This window comes from Hermetia illucens, chromosome 3, assembly GCF_905115235.1.
Source record: "Hermetia illucens chromosome 3, iHerIll2.2.curated.20191125, whole genome shotgun sequence".
Taxonomy (NCBI): Eukaryota; Metazoa; Arthropoda; class Insecta; order Diptera; family Stratiomyidae; genus Hermetia; species Hermetia illucens.
The window spans coordinates 122,934,930-122,950,042 of record NC_051851.1 but is presented as its reverse complement, the minus strand read 5'-3'; the positions used below and the strand labels follow the sequence as shown (position 1 = coordinate 122,950,042).

General features: G+C 41.2%; 1 protein-coding gene across 1 annotated transcript in view; it reads left to right on the top strand.

The window, feature by feature from the left end:
- The window catches only part of LOC119651240 (lachesin-like), a 248,053-nt gene that overhangs the window by 187,019 nt on the left and 45,921 nt on the right, over positions 1 to 15,113 (top strand). The window lies entirely within an intron of this gene.

Here is a 15,113-nt window from a genome sequence, read left to right as displayed (position 1 = left end):
GAATACTAATGCCGCTCTAGAGGCCTAGGGTCCATTCTCAACAATTTGCGTCTGATGGAAAGAATTCGAATTTCTCCATTCGGCTGGATGAATCCTTCCGAGTAGACTAGATATGGGAGACGCCAAATGCTGGCTCAGGTCCCGGCATTGATTCTTAGCGAGTTCATTTGGCATCCACATGACGAATGTTTCGCTCAGTCGTGCAGGTCCACACCAACTAGTTTGATATGTGCTCCTAGTCAGTGCTGATAATGTTTCCTGACAGTCGGAACATATTCGGATGATGTAACCCCGCTATTTTTGACCCAGACATTTTTCTGGCAACAGAAACAGATACGGTTCCTCCGAGCGGTTGGACATAAACGTTTTTTTTTTCGAAAATATTCCCGAGCTCGATCCACCCTCTATCACTGACAGGATTAAGCCTGCAATCCTAAAACAGTTGTGACTATTTTTCAATAATTTTTCTCTTCTGGTGATTACGGATCTCTACTCAAAGACAATTTTGGAAACCATATGATCCGCAGGTATTAGATGTTTGTCTAGGAATTTGCTGTTGGACACATGATATTATTGGTCGCTTTTCCATGCGCTAATAGTATCAAACCTGTATGCGAGATTTAGAATGGCTTGGAAAAAAATATGTTATATGAAAATAAAAAGGAAGAGGAAAAAGGATGACGACGGAGAAAAAATATAGAAGAAATAGTTCGTGTAGTTCATTGGCTTGAGAAATATAATTGACCGACAGCCGTTTGAATTACAGCCGAACTGGTTAAATATGGAGGCGATCAGCTACCCTAAATGTGCCATAAACTAATATTCAAGTGTTGGGATAACGTTACTGAGCAACATCTATTAGATCTTCTCCGCTATCATTTTAGGCCCGATAGCCCAAAAAGGGTTAACTCAGCAACAGATCAGATTTTGTTTCTGCGACAAACGATGGAAAATCTCTTTGAATATGATCATTAGTTCCAGCATTTCTCCACCGACTTCAAGGCCGCCTATGATAGCATAGGTTCAAACTTTACATGGCCATGAGAGAATTCGGCATCCGACTACGTTGATAAGACTGATTACGCTAGGGATTTCCTATCATTTTTCCTATCATTATTAACTTGGAAATTGTCCGTAATACTGATGTGAACTCCACGCAATTACTAGGCTATGCTAGCGATGTTGACATAATGGGAGGAATACGACAAGACGTACAAATCGCCTGCACCCAGATCGGGCAGGTGCGGTCGATGCGAAATCTTAGGCTGCATACTAATGAAGGGACGAAATGTATTTTTGAAAAGTCAGCAACAAAAACGAAAGAAACAGCAGCATCGAATAGCACTAGTCAACTGGGTTCTTAAGAAAAAAAGTTGCAAATGAGAAGAATTTACCGAAGATTTTTTATCCAATTTCGTAGTCTATATAAATGAGCGATACCAACCGTCTGATTGCAGTACACCAAACAGATTTTGGGAATATCGAAGTGGATCTTGGCGCAAAACCGGAATGTCTGGTACAATGGAGTCCGTAAATAAAAATAAAACAAGTCGGGAAACCGGAAGCTTGACGCTTCAGGTATAAAAGGTTTTGTGCTTCCCTATGTGAGGAGAATAACGTAGTTTTCCATTCGCTTATAGCATTGTCCCGAGATATTGAAATCGCTCAGTTCTGGGCAGGTTACTGTCATTGCCAGAACAGAGCGATTTAAGTATCTCGAAGGGCAGGTTACTGCTATTGCCAGAACTCAGCGATTTAAATATCTCGAGTCAATGCTATCAGCCAATGGAGAACTGCGTAATGAAATTATTTCACGCATTAATACAACCTGGATGAAGTGGCATTCCCCAACTGGTGTTCTTTGTGATCGACGTATCAGCGCACGTCCCAAATCTAAAATTTACTGCAATGTCGTCCGTCTGCCGCTCTCTATAGTTCTGAGTGTTGGCCGACTATAAAGGACAATGAACGGCATCTTGCGGTAATGGGGACGAAGATGTTGCATTGCACTGGTGGCGTGACACGTTTTGATAACGTCTGAAGTGAGAATATCCCCCATCGATGTGGGTTTGCATCGATTGTGGAAAAACTGCAAGAGAGGCGTTTTCGATGGTGTGGTCACGTAACTCACGCTAACGAGAATTCAATTATGACGTAGTGGTCAGAACATCGAAAACAATGGGAAGCAACCAAAAAGCCGGCCAAAACAATGGTGGGTTGATACGCTGGATGGGGATTTAAAGGGCTCGCGATTACATCTTGATCAGGCATTTGATAAAATAAAATGACGAAAAGGATCACCACGAGCCGACCCCGCTTGTGAACTGAAGGCCAAAGAAAAAGAAAAAGATGTGAGGAGCGACGAATGCACGACAGCTCCGTGTGATATAGCTGCAAATTACATTGCCCTCTATTTTCTAGAAAGCAATTTCAATAAATCTTTTGATGGAAAGTCCTGTGTTGATAATGGTCAACTTCATGCGCTTCACGCTCTCAGTTTAATATTATTAGCCAATGCCAACAATTTAACCAACATCAAATATAAAAAAAAGCTAGGGAGAATTAGATTCTTCTTGAATGGAATTTTAATATTTCACTCGAATTTCAATTATTCTCGTTAATTATGACGTCAGCATCTATTTGTATGGCTTAGGATCCTGTTAATTAGCACGAAATTGATAAGTTTGAACTTCTATAACTTTGACACTAATGGTTGGATTTTCATGGAACTTAGCATGTGTATGCACGAGGCTGTCGTCTATGTCGGTGCAAAATTTGGTATACCTAGGATGAACTCAAGGGGAGCTTTTAAGTCAATTTCTAAAAATTGATAATATACTATTAGTAAATTTATTTGAGCAGATACCGGAATGGGACATCTCTCGAAGATTAGATTTCACATAAGTGTTTTACACAAAACCTTAAAAAGAGCTGCCGATAAATAGATTCTTCATAAATGCAACTTTAATATTCCACCCGAATGTCAATTATTCCGGGTAATTATGACGTCATCCGGATAGCTGATAGCTGAGTGGTTAGAGCACAAGGCTGTCGTACGGAAGGTCGCGGTTCAAATCTCGCTGGCGGCAGTGGGATTTGCATCCTGATTTGACGTCGGATACCAGTCGACTCAGCTGTGAATGAGTACCTGAGTCAAATCAGGGTAATAATCTCGGGCGAGCGTAATGCTGACCACATTGCCTCCGACAGTGTTCTGTAGTGTACCGTTACGGTCTTGAATGAAGTGCTCTAACACACTTCAACGCCCTGATCCAATATGGATTGTTGTGCCAACGATTATTATATTATTATTAATTATGACGTCAGCACCTGATTTGCATGGCTTTGGAAGCAGTAAATTCGCGCGAAATTGTTAAGTTTGAACTGCTATAACTTTGGCGTTAATTGCCAGATTTTCACGAAATTTAGCACGTATGTACGAAATATTGTCCTCTATTCTGGCGCAAAATTCGGAAGTCCTAAGATGAATTTAAGAGGAGTTTTTCAGTAAATTTCTAAAAAGTAGTAGTATACTATTAGTAAGTTTATTTGAGCAGATATCGGAGTGAGACATATTTTGAGGCCTAGATTTCATCTTCCGAAAATGAGTCCTATCTCACTTCAAATGCGTATATTTTGACTCCTTACTCACGCACTTTGCAATTTATGCCAAAACTAATGTCAGTTTCGGGAAGTACAAACCAAGACCTTTCATTTGCTACCCTACACAACTATATCCGGTGAACAAATTTTTTGAATCCCCCCCTTTGCATGTATGGGGAGCCTCCCTTTAAATTCCACCTAAATTTATGGCACTCGCTGTATGCGTGGGATTTCATAGTTCCCATCTGTCCACCAAGTTTCATTCGGATCGGTTTAGCCGTTTTGGAGAAAAATGCGTGTGACAGACAGACAGACATTGAATCGATTTTAATAAGGTTTTGTTTTACACAAAACCTTAAAAAGCGCAAATATATGCGGCTCAACCGTTAGGCCAAGACACCCAGACGTTTGATTTTCATCAAGTGGTAACTGACTGTTGCGTGCTTTCGTTGAACTGGCCTTTCTCAAGGCTGTTGTATAATAACATGCTAGTTGTTTTTCGGAAGCTCCTATTTCCACTCTGATGAATGGGATTTTATGTTGAGCTCTCTCCTGTCCTTTCCAATGATTAGGAAACGCTCTTTACATTATCCTGATAGGTAAGCATCTGAACTAAAAAGTCAATTTTGGAGTTCCGCTCGGAATACCAATCCGTTTGTAGATTTCCCATGATTTCTAGAAATTTCTGAACTTAATTTATTGTTTTGGGGTGGTTTTTGTTTTTGAACATTATTCATAAGAGGCTGACCCATGGATTAATATTCGACTGGAAGTACAGTTTTGTGTAGTATTCCTGCTTGCTCAAGAATATTGCAGAAGTTCCAGAATTCTTATCGTAGTTTGTAATGATTGGGCATGACAAGGTCTTCTTGCTTGAAGTTTCGCTAAGCCATATATTTCAATTTCTTACTTCTGTCATTTGTTGGATCTCTTGTTTGGGAATAAACGCCATCTTGGCATGGAAAGTGACACGGTATGATTGTTCGCTTCCGGTCATCGCCTCCTTCTAGAACCAAATCAAAAGTGTTCTAAAAGCTCTCGCGGACCAGCCAAATACTATAGCTGCCACGCTGAGAGAATTTCCGTTTTTCTTTCGTTGCATACTGCACGGGTGATGTGGAAGAAGGAACTCTCTCGAGACCTTTGACCATCAACAATGGTCTAAGACAAGAAGATGTCCTATTATGCATCCTTTCAATCTGGTTTTGGGAACAATGATCCGGTATCCACCATTCTGTTCAAGTCTACTCAATTTCTGGTCTATGCTGATGATATTATAAGACGTACACCCGAAATGTATCTTCATTCATATGGAGGTGACGCGAGATTTTGGACTGCAAATTTACGAAGCTAAGACGAAATGCATTGTTGCAACGTCAGCATTAAAAATGAAAAAAATAACAACATTAAACAGCACTAGGCAACCGAGAACAATAAAAATATGACAGTATAACCTCGGAACCGTTGATAATTGCTCCTCTCCATGGTCAAAAATCATAACCAATAACAGAAATGAGAACAAAATGCGTAAACGGTTATTGGCAGCCAACAAAGCCTATTCCAACTTACAAAAGCTGTTCCGCTACAAATGTCACTACAGGATCAAAGCTCTTACTATACAGACAACAATCTTCAAATTTGTGAACACGCGCTTTCGAGATAAAAATTCTGCGGAAAATCTTCCATACACGAGGATGGACGATCCCGAGCCTATATAATGACAAATTTTAGGAGCCATATCACGACGATGTGGATAAAATAGGGCTGAATAGGCGACAGATCATTTAATCGATAAGGATGAGGATGATCCAGTCCAAAAAGTCTGGATGTTGAATATTTCTGGTAGATAGAGGAGATGTGATAGACCCTGAGATGGAGTGATGGCATAGGCTTTTAGTCATACTGTATTGGATCTCGGCGCAAAATCGGAATGTCTGTAGTTGCTTACTAAGGCAGGCCTACACCGGATATCAGTTGTGCCGTTAATGATTGCCTGAGGAAGAAACATTTATTCGCCTAAGCCAGACATAACTTAATAATATTTTGCCGCTGTTGATCCGTTGCCTAGGTGTGATAGCCACATCTACTGCAGTGAGCGTGGAAAAATTGTTGCATCGTACTAGTCGCGGTGGACGCGCTTATTTGCCCGACGTTAAAAATGATTGGTATGAGGAATCCAAGTCATCTTGAATTATTCCACTTGATGGTTATTCTATGCTAATGACATTGACATTATATTAAAAAACAAACCTGTTGTAAAGAAAGCTCTCGTCGAAACTGAGCAGATCCTCTGGGACCATACTTCGACGAGAGCACGACCGAGTTTGCGGTGGTGGCATTACAATCGACAACGGTGATGAGGCGTACTGCTCAACTCCGGATTAACTGATAGAAGCAAGCTCAACTTGGCCGAAATCGACAATAAAGACTATAAAGATAATATTCGTGGTAAGAGACAAAGAGATGGATCATGCCTTGGCGAAGCGATGGTGTTGGCCAAGACGCCAAATATTTATTAGAAATAACGAACTGTGATGAAGCGAGATCGGAACTTTCGCTACCGGTAGGCCAAGACCAGATGGAAATTATGCGTCAGTGATAATGATGATTATTATTAGATAAAATTTTGTAGTTAATAGGTGACGGAAGACTTGATTAGCATATAATAGCTTCATATACTTGAATGTGGGCTTCTGCGAGTTTTGCCGTCTCATAATTGACAACATATTGTTCGAGTGTACACGAGTTCCCAGTTAGATTAGTTTTGAACGGAACTAGGGCTTGACAAAATACCATCGTAGGTGATCGCCAGACTTCGTCTTGGTAATGTGTTCCTACAGAATAAGTGAGTTCCAATTGCCAAACTCGCTACAAGCAATATTGTTGTTTATTGTCGCCAGCAGACATCAATCGCCGAGAGCCGATATTGTTGAGTAATTGCCGATAATGGTTAGCAATATCGTCATAAAACGCATAGTGATGAACATGGTTTCAATTCAAGAAAATAAAGCAGAGGATTCTCTGGAAACAAAATTCAGGTGACCAATCATGACTAGATTTTAGGACTAACATTTTAAGAATTTTCTAGGATAGCATCTGCTATTGCTTCAAAGACTAAAAAACCGGTTCCAAACTGACCCTGTTCCCGCATTTCTCTGTGGGAATGTCCGAGTGCTTATTAGAAAACCCTATTTTTAAGGTTTTGCTTAAAGACATCTGTTACACTAATTTTTGCCGGGAGAATTATACTAGAACAAAATCATCTACATATTTCGTGTAAATTGATTGTACCTTAAGTAGTTTAGAATGTCAGCATCATATTTCTAACTACCAGCTAAGTAGGGGTGGAATCGTGGTGCAATGAAATAACTTAAGACTATTTTTATAGGTGCTCACACTACTACTGGTGTATGAGGTTCATGGAAGATTTATACCAAAGAAACAGGGAATCGAATATTCTTTCATTTTGGCTTGACATTACCATCACTTGCTCAAACAGTCTTTTTATTATCCCCGATTTTACATGCAACTCTTTATGGAATATTGACTTTCAGCATGAAATTCTTTGAACAAAAATCATTCAAGCAAACACACCAACATATGCATGCCGCCACACAATTATTTGCGCATACATATCCAAATTTATAGAATATATTGCACATTACTCCCTTAGATCTGATAAATGTATCTTTCCGCCAAAAAGTTGCAATCCATAAAAATATCTCAAAGTTGGCTTTTTGTCTGAAAACGTGCTACGTCATCTCTTTCGAAGCTCTCCCCATAATGTTGACTGCGCTCCTCCGCTTCCAACCAAACTTTTCCTGTTGTCGCGCTCACGATGGTCTAAATAGGATCTGACATGGATGCAGGAAAACAGAAATATATCATCCTGAGTATAGTTGCACTACAATAACACATCAATTATCCTTTTTTCTGTTCTGTTTAGCAAGTGTGGAGTTTTTTCATTCGTCCTTCGCCATGCCTTAGTTCTTCTCATGTATGGGATCGTTGGTTCCATCGAATTATTGAAAAATTACCCAGTTTCAACTTGCTCTCTAGATTTGAGATCCTATCCATTGGGATGGGAAGAAGGGCAGGATGTAAACAGCAAACGAGAAGTGCAAAAACAACAAGGATTCGGCAGTGTATTAACACAGTCCAACTTCTAGGATTACCGAGGATACGCATTCTGTATAGCCATAATATCCGGAAGTTGTTGGAAACTATGACTACGATTGAGGATAGTTCTAGGTACGATTTTTGTTGCACTGCTGCAAGTGTGCAGGGACGTGCATACGTATTGTGTCATAAACTGCAGAAATTGTTATTGTTGCTTTTGTTGTTGCGTTCGTAATTGGTTCCTCTCATTCTTTTTCCTCCTTTGTGCTGATGCACGTTCGTAAATCATTTGGCACCATGAAATCGTCCTGCTAGCGAAGCGTGCGAATAACCAGGATATTTGAAAAGTTTGAAACCTACGATTTAAGTGCTATATTTACCTTAAAGTTATGTTTTTACTAGGGAAAAACGGGACTGTTAGTGCTTTGTTTTTAGCTGGAAATTTTTTTTTCCGGCAAAAGATCTTGCTTCCTCTCAGCTCATGTGACAAACATTTCAAGCTCTATGATATGTCTGTCAGCTTGCGGAGGAATGCGCCATTCATAACCGCAGAATTTTAACCTTCCGTGTCAGCACTTTGGCTTGATGACGGCACAGATGCACTCATTGTTTCTACGTTTCATTCAAGCTTTTCATTGCATCTCTCCACAGAGCTGTATCAGTGAGTTACTGTGGACACCCGTTCCTACAAGCATTTACCATTTGGATATTCCCTGAAGTGCTACATAGCACAGATCTTAACCTACTTCAACTGCTATCGATGATTTGGTCGTTTGTAACAACGGCTATGTCGGCCAGGCTGCCGACTGTTTAGGCTTAGTATGCTTAGCTATGGTTTAACCTTTGGGAAAACCATAAAAAGCAAAACGTTTGTTTTTGCGATGGCAGCTAACATGCTTCAATTTAGTGAAATGTATGTATATTGGCGAAAGGGAAAGCCACTAGTTAATGCAACCGGCTGCGATCGGAGTTCGGGTGCTAGTCACATGTTTGCTCTGCTATTGCCCAGAGCTTTTGATACTGCAGGCTCTCCATTGAAACAGCTTTAACTCTAAGGACCATATCGATGAAGATTATAACGAATTTAAAGTAAAAACAAAGGAGAAGGCGAGAAGTACGCCGGCCGTACATCTGATATTTGAGCGCCTGGGAAGTACAAAGTCAAGACAAAGGTGCTGTTTCCGATATGTAAAGAATTAAACGTAGGGGCTGGTTTTGCTGTCCACACGCTTCTAATTAATGGTACCCCCACTGCAGAAGGGGAATAAGGAGATAATTAAAATGTTTGTTGCGTATAAGTATTAGTTCTTATTAGGTGACCTGCCCACCGCAGCCCACTTCGCGGGATTTAATCTACAACCAGAAGATCTTAATGTTATCCATAAATTTTCTCCTGTAGGGGTTGAACATTTTCCGAAGAAATTTTCTCTCGAACACGGTTAAGGGTGCGCAATTTTTCTTGGAGGACCGGCAAGATTATTATCTTGTAACGTAAGAGATTTGAGCCTATCGTGAGACGTTTTGATCAGAACAGTTTTTGGCTATAACTGTGCGCGGATTTCATTATCATAGCTGATATTGGTTTTGATTTTTCACCCTAGATACTAGAAATTATTAATAGTTAATAGTATATTATTATTATTTGAAAAATTTCTCCGAGCCCCCCTTAAGTTCATCCTAGATTCGCATTTAAGTAATATAGACTTTGTTAGGGAGTATCATATTGGGAAGTGGTGTAAATCCTACTATCATTAAAAAAAATTATATGTCGTCCACGCCACGAGATAAAATGTTAGCACCACATCGAATTGAATATGGGTATGGGTACATACACTACGAGCTGTGTATAATTGGAACCATCGTGTACCCAAATACTATTACACAAAATATCAACAACACCTTTTATACCTGATACGCCGAAGTTCCGATTTCCGACTTGTTTTTGTTTGATATTGTGTAGGTAGGTGAAATGCATATACGCGCAAAGTGCCGACTCTCAGACAAACTATCAGCTAAACCACCCTCCTGGAACATCTAGGACTCAAAAGAAGAATCGTTTAACACAATACCTCAGGGCAGGCCTACTACAGCGTAGGAGCAAAACTTCTGTGGATTTGGAGAACCACAGATGCTCTGGCATATCTTCTATCCATCTCTCTATCCTCTTTCTCGAATTAAGAATGCCTTGAGTGCAACGTGTCACTCTGCTCCATATGCCCTCACTCTGCAGCATGATCTCAACTATAGTTTTCGGAGGCCACTTGACACGCTTCCATCGAAAGATGATGGCGCTCCACCTTCTGAAAAAGAAAAACGTGCGGTAGGCTTAATCCAACATATCCATGCAATAAATGTAGTCGGGCGACCGCTATTTCCTGATTCTGTGCAGGCAAAGTTGAAAATATCCGCTGCTGAGCGACTGGGGTGCTTTCTATTGAACAACAGTCACAAGCCTTTGCTGTAATGCGCGCTCCATTTATCCCTCGGTTCTATTTCCCTGGCTTCCAGCCATGCCCTGAGACCGGGCTCTGTCTTTGCTTTCAGCACCATTACTGCACGCTCCAAGATAGTAAGTAGTAGAATGCAAGCGCAAAACCCTCCGCCATTATACTTGCGCTAGACGCTTGTGATACATCTTCTTATTGAAGTTCATATTTCGGAATTATAAATAAAGTCGAACTAAACCACACTCATCAGTAAACGATAACTGCTGGATAAGGGACCTGTTTGAAGAAGCTCATCTTTACATCTATGATGCTGTCATGGCCATGCCTCCACCAACTTGAATAGGGACGACTGCGGGAGCCTTCTCCAGAGAATCGATCGAGTGTACATGAAGCTTGTTCAACTGTACGCGTGGTAACTAGCGTCGAAATATCATGCAAGTATCCGACCAGATGCGATTCATTAAACATCTCGAGTCTTAGAAAACAAAGTATAAGGTCTAGAACAACTATGGATCCCTGTGCTAACCCCGATGTTACATTCGGTTTCCACCGTTCTTCCTGTGTCTCGTAGGGCAGGGTACGGCATTTAAAGTAGTCCCCCAATATCCGCAAAGGAAAATTTTCCAGCAAATGGCTCCACTTTTTAGAACTCAGGCTAATTAATGAGACGTACGTGGAAAATTACGATTGAGGTAATTATAAAAAAAGCCTTGTAAAAAAGTTATTTATTAAAGAATGCTTATCAAAATTCTCAATAAAAATTAAAACAAGAAATTTGAAAAAAGCGTTCCAGCCGTCTCTGTTCTCGGTTTAACAATTCTTTGATGATATGTTTGTTGGGGGATATTATGACACTCCTCTAACACAGCAGTCTTGAGTTCTGCTGGGTCATAGGGGCGGGTGCTTTTGATCGTACACATTTTTGAGGTTTTTCGAAATGTACTCAATTGAGTGAAGATCGCAACTGCGTGCCAGCCATGATAAAACTTGAATCCCGATTTCATTAAGGTACTCAGTGATGAATCTAATTTCATCCATTGTCTCTATCGAACATAACAAGTTCCATTCGAGGTTCATAGGAGAAACCTCTCCAAACTATTATATTATGGAGGATATAGCGCATGAAGGAAAAGTTCCATGTGGACCACTTAAAGCTATTCTGCTTTCACACCAAAACAGGACGTACAGAGCGTCAACAAAAGCCGCTGCCCTAGCCGCATCAGATGGATTAAGTGCCATTTTCTACAGTCACAAACAATGAGCGAAATTCAAATTAATCAATATTCACAGAAAACAACGGGAAAGGATTTTAAAGTAAAAACCTGGAAACCTTCCGGTGACACAAAATTAAGAAACGAAATAGCCGTACAAGGATTCCCACTTAACAAAAAGCAAAACAGCTGAGAAGCCATAGTTAACCAACAGGACGACAAATTATATAATAATAATAATCGTTGGCGCAACAACTTATATTGGATCAGGGCCTTGAAGTGTATTATAGCACTTCATTGGAGACCGCAACGCTACACTACAGTACACTGTAGGAGGCACAGTGGTCAGCATTGCACTCGCCCGAGATTATTATCCTGATATGATTCAGGTACTCATTCACAGCTGAGTCGATTGGTATCCGACGTCAAATCAGATACAAATCCCCTTGCCATCAGTGAGATTTGAAACGCGACCTTCCGTACGACAGCCTTGTGCTCTGACCAGTCAGATATCCGGACGTTACAACTGTAAATTGTATAGGCGGGTGTTAATAATGCCTGTGAGTGTGCATTCGAATTAGAGGTATAGAAGTATTTTTGACAGATCGTTGTACCTTGTTCTGTTCGCAAAAAATTGTTCAGTGCAAGTCCAAATCGAGTGATTTGATTCCGCTATGCGGCGAATGGCCAGTAGTTCCAGTGGTCACGTATATCAAGTGCGTTGAAGAAAGCTTCATCCTTATCGGTTTCCCTTCCTTCTCTTTAGCCTTTGTTCCATTCACAAGTAGGGTCGGCTCGTCCAGAGTGCGCCATTTTGTTCTATTAACGACCTGATCTGCCAACGTCGCTTACCATCGACTTCGATGTTCAGACCAATCTTGGCAAGTGCATTCTCATCAGCGCGAACTACATCACCATACAATCCATCGGCCAACACTCACAATCATAGAGGCTGATAGGGCAAACGGCAAATTTGAGATGCTCGTTGATACGTCGATCACAAGCACACCAATTGTGGGAAGCCATTTTATTCAGGTTGCGCTAATGCGAGAAGCAATTTCATAACGCATAGCATTAATCCGATTTACCATTGTTTGACCTTCGAACTCCGCCATGATATTAACATAGTATGCTGGTCCCAAGCCCAGGTAAAGAAGGAAGGTTTGAGGCAACGTACTGCATTATCCTCAGTAAAATAAAAATAAAATGCTGAGATCAGGGACAGAGATAAATAGAGTATAGTTGGAGTTATTCCACTATGCTAAATCCTACCTGATCTTTCTTGATGACAGGTCCCGCGACAGGCCGACCAAGAAAATGCATACAATGTCATTACAAACATGATGATCAGATTGAGTCACAAGCCTCGGAGAAATGCTAGTACGTCCACCTTAGTCGACGTGGCACGATGGGCCCCGGTTCTGTCGAGAAATGGGCAAGGATTCTTGACGCATAGACGGCGTCAGGACGTAAGCAAGTTAGTCCGAACAAAACAAATACGAGTATGCACGCTAAATGTTGGTACCCTAACTGGAAAAACGGAGGAACTCGCAAGAGCCCTTCAGAAAAGGCGCATTGATATCTGCGCTCTGCGAGAAACGCGATGGTCTGGTTCCAAAAGCTGCGACATTGAACGCGAACGCGGTAAAAATGGCTATAAATTTCTCTATTTTGATAACCCACACATTCAATATGGTGTTGGCATCGCCATCTCAGAGGGTTTCCGTGATGCCATTAAAGAAGTCGAACGATTCGATGATCGGCTAATGAAGCTCATCATTATATCAGCTGATCGCACTATTTACTTCTTCACCGCGTACGCACCACCGAGAAAGATGCCTTTTGGCAACTTCTTGATGAAAAGACTTGCCACGTGCCTGCTGACGACTATATTATTGCCGGCGACCTTAAAGGTCATGCGGTTAAAAAGGCAGACGATAACAGGTGTCATGAGGGAAAGGGGTAGCAATGGGAGCGGCGAGCTTATAATTGATTTTGCGGGCACCCATGACATGACAACGCACACAGGATATCGAACACTTCTGTTGCGTTAATAACAAGAACGGTACTTTGCTTACCAACCGTCGAGTTGCGACGGATCGATGACGAGAATGCTTCGAGCAGATTTCAACTGAAGAATTTGCTTATCCTCGACTTCTACAGTAATTGCCGACAGTTGGAGCAGTGGCAGCGCAACTGAAATCGAGGAGGCAATAAAATGAATGAAATCGGGGAAAGCCACAGGCCCTGACGACATCGTATTTAAGTTCTGGAAAGTGAAGAGCTGGGACCAAACACTGTGGCTCAGTGAATTTTTTAATCGGGTTATTCAGGAAGGTGGAACGCCATCTGACTGACAAGAAAGTACCAAAGTTTCAATATGGAAAAAGAGAGGTAGTCCAACAGAATCTTCAAATTACCGTCCGATCCGGTTACTATCTCATACCATGAAGATTTTGACAAACGTATTTGCCAAATCGTTGAAATAACAGCCGGATTTGTCAAAAACTGCGGAAATACTGGCGCAATACACGTTGCGCGGTTACTCATGGAAAAACACCGTGAGAAGCATCACCCTTCGTACATTGTATTTCTGGATCTAGAGAAAGCGTATGACCATGCGCCACACGAACTCATCTGATATGCTCTACCACAACACTTAGTGCCAGAAAAACTCGTGCGCTGGGTTCAATTGCTCTACCATGATCCGAAAAATAAAGTTCGAATTATGGCGGGTGTATTAAAACCGCTTCGTTCTCTATTGGTGTTCATCAAGGAAGCGCCCTCCCACCACTCATCTTTCTTCTTGTTATGGATACCGTCACAGAGGACATCCAACGGCCAGCGCCTATACACGGCTTTAGGCAGAAGATGTTTTCCTAGCATCCAACAGCAAAAATGATCTCGAGCAAATTGTCCAAAAATGGAATGATCGCCTTGTGCAAGTGGTCACAGATTGAATCTGAATAAAACTGAATTTTTGATCACCGATCTCCATGAAACAGGCACAACCACTGTCAGCGGCAGTGATCTGCCCAGCAATGAGCGATTTAAATACCTCGGGTCGACGCTATCGGCCAATGGAGAACTGCGTTATGCATTAACGCAACCTGGATGAAGTGGCGTTCCACAACTGGTGTTCTTTTTGATCGACGTCCCAAATCTAAAATTTATCGCAATGTCGTCCGTCTTGTCGCTCTCTATGGTTCTGAATGTTTGCCTACTATAAAAGATAATGAACGCAGTAATGAAGAAGAAGATGTTGCGACTAGTGGCGCGACACGTTTTGATCATGCCCGAAATGAGGATATCCTCGATCGATATGGAGTTGCACCGATCGTGGAAAAGTTGCGAGAGAGGCGTCTTCGATGGTATGGTCACGTAATTCGCGCTAAGGAGAATTCACTTAATAAGATTGGTCTGAGCATCGAAGTTGATGGTAAACGACCGCTGGATGGGGATTTAAAAGCCTCAAGATTACATCCAGATAAGGCATTTCATAAAATAAAATGCCGAGCCAACCCGCTTGTAAACGGCACAAAGGCTGAAAAAATAGAAGAAGAGTGTTCTTTATCTCTCATAAACATGTACTTAAAGTTCTAATTTTCGTGGTTAAGATTTCTTTCTCAGATCAGACGAATCGTTAGACATGGAATCTAATCGAAGGGCAGGGTATTAAAATCAAAATTAAGTTAATATTTATCTTAAAAAGATTTTATCTTGAAGATCGCTT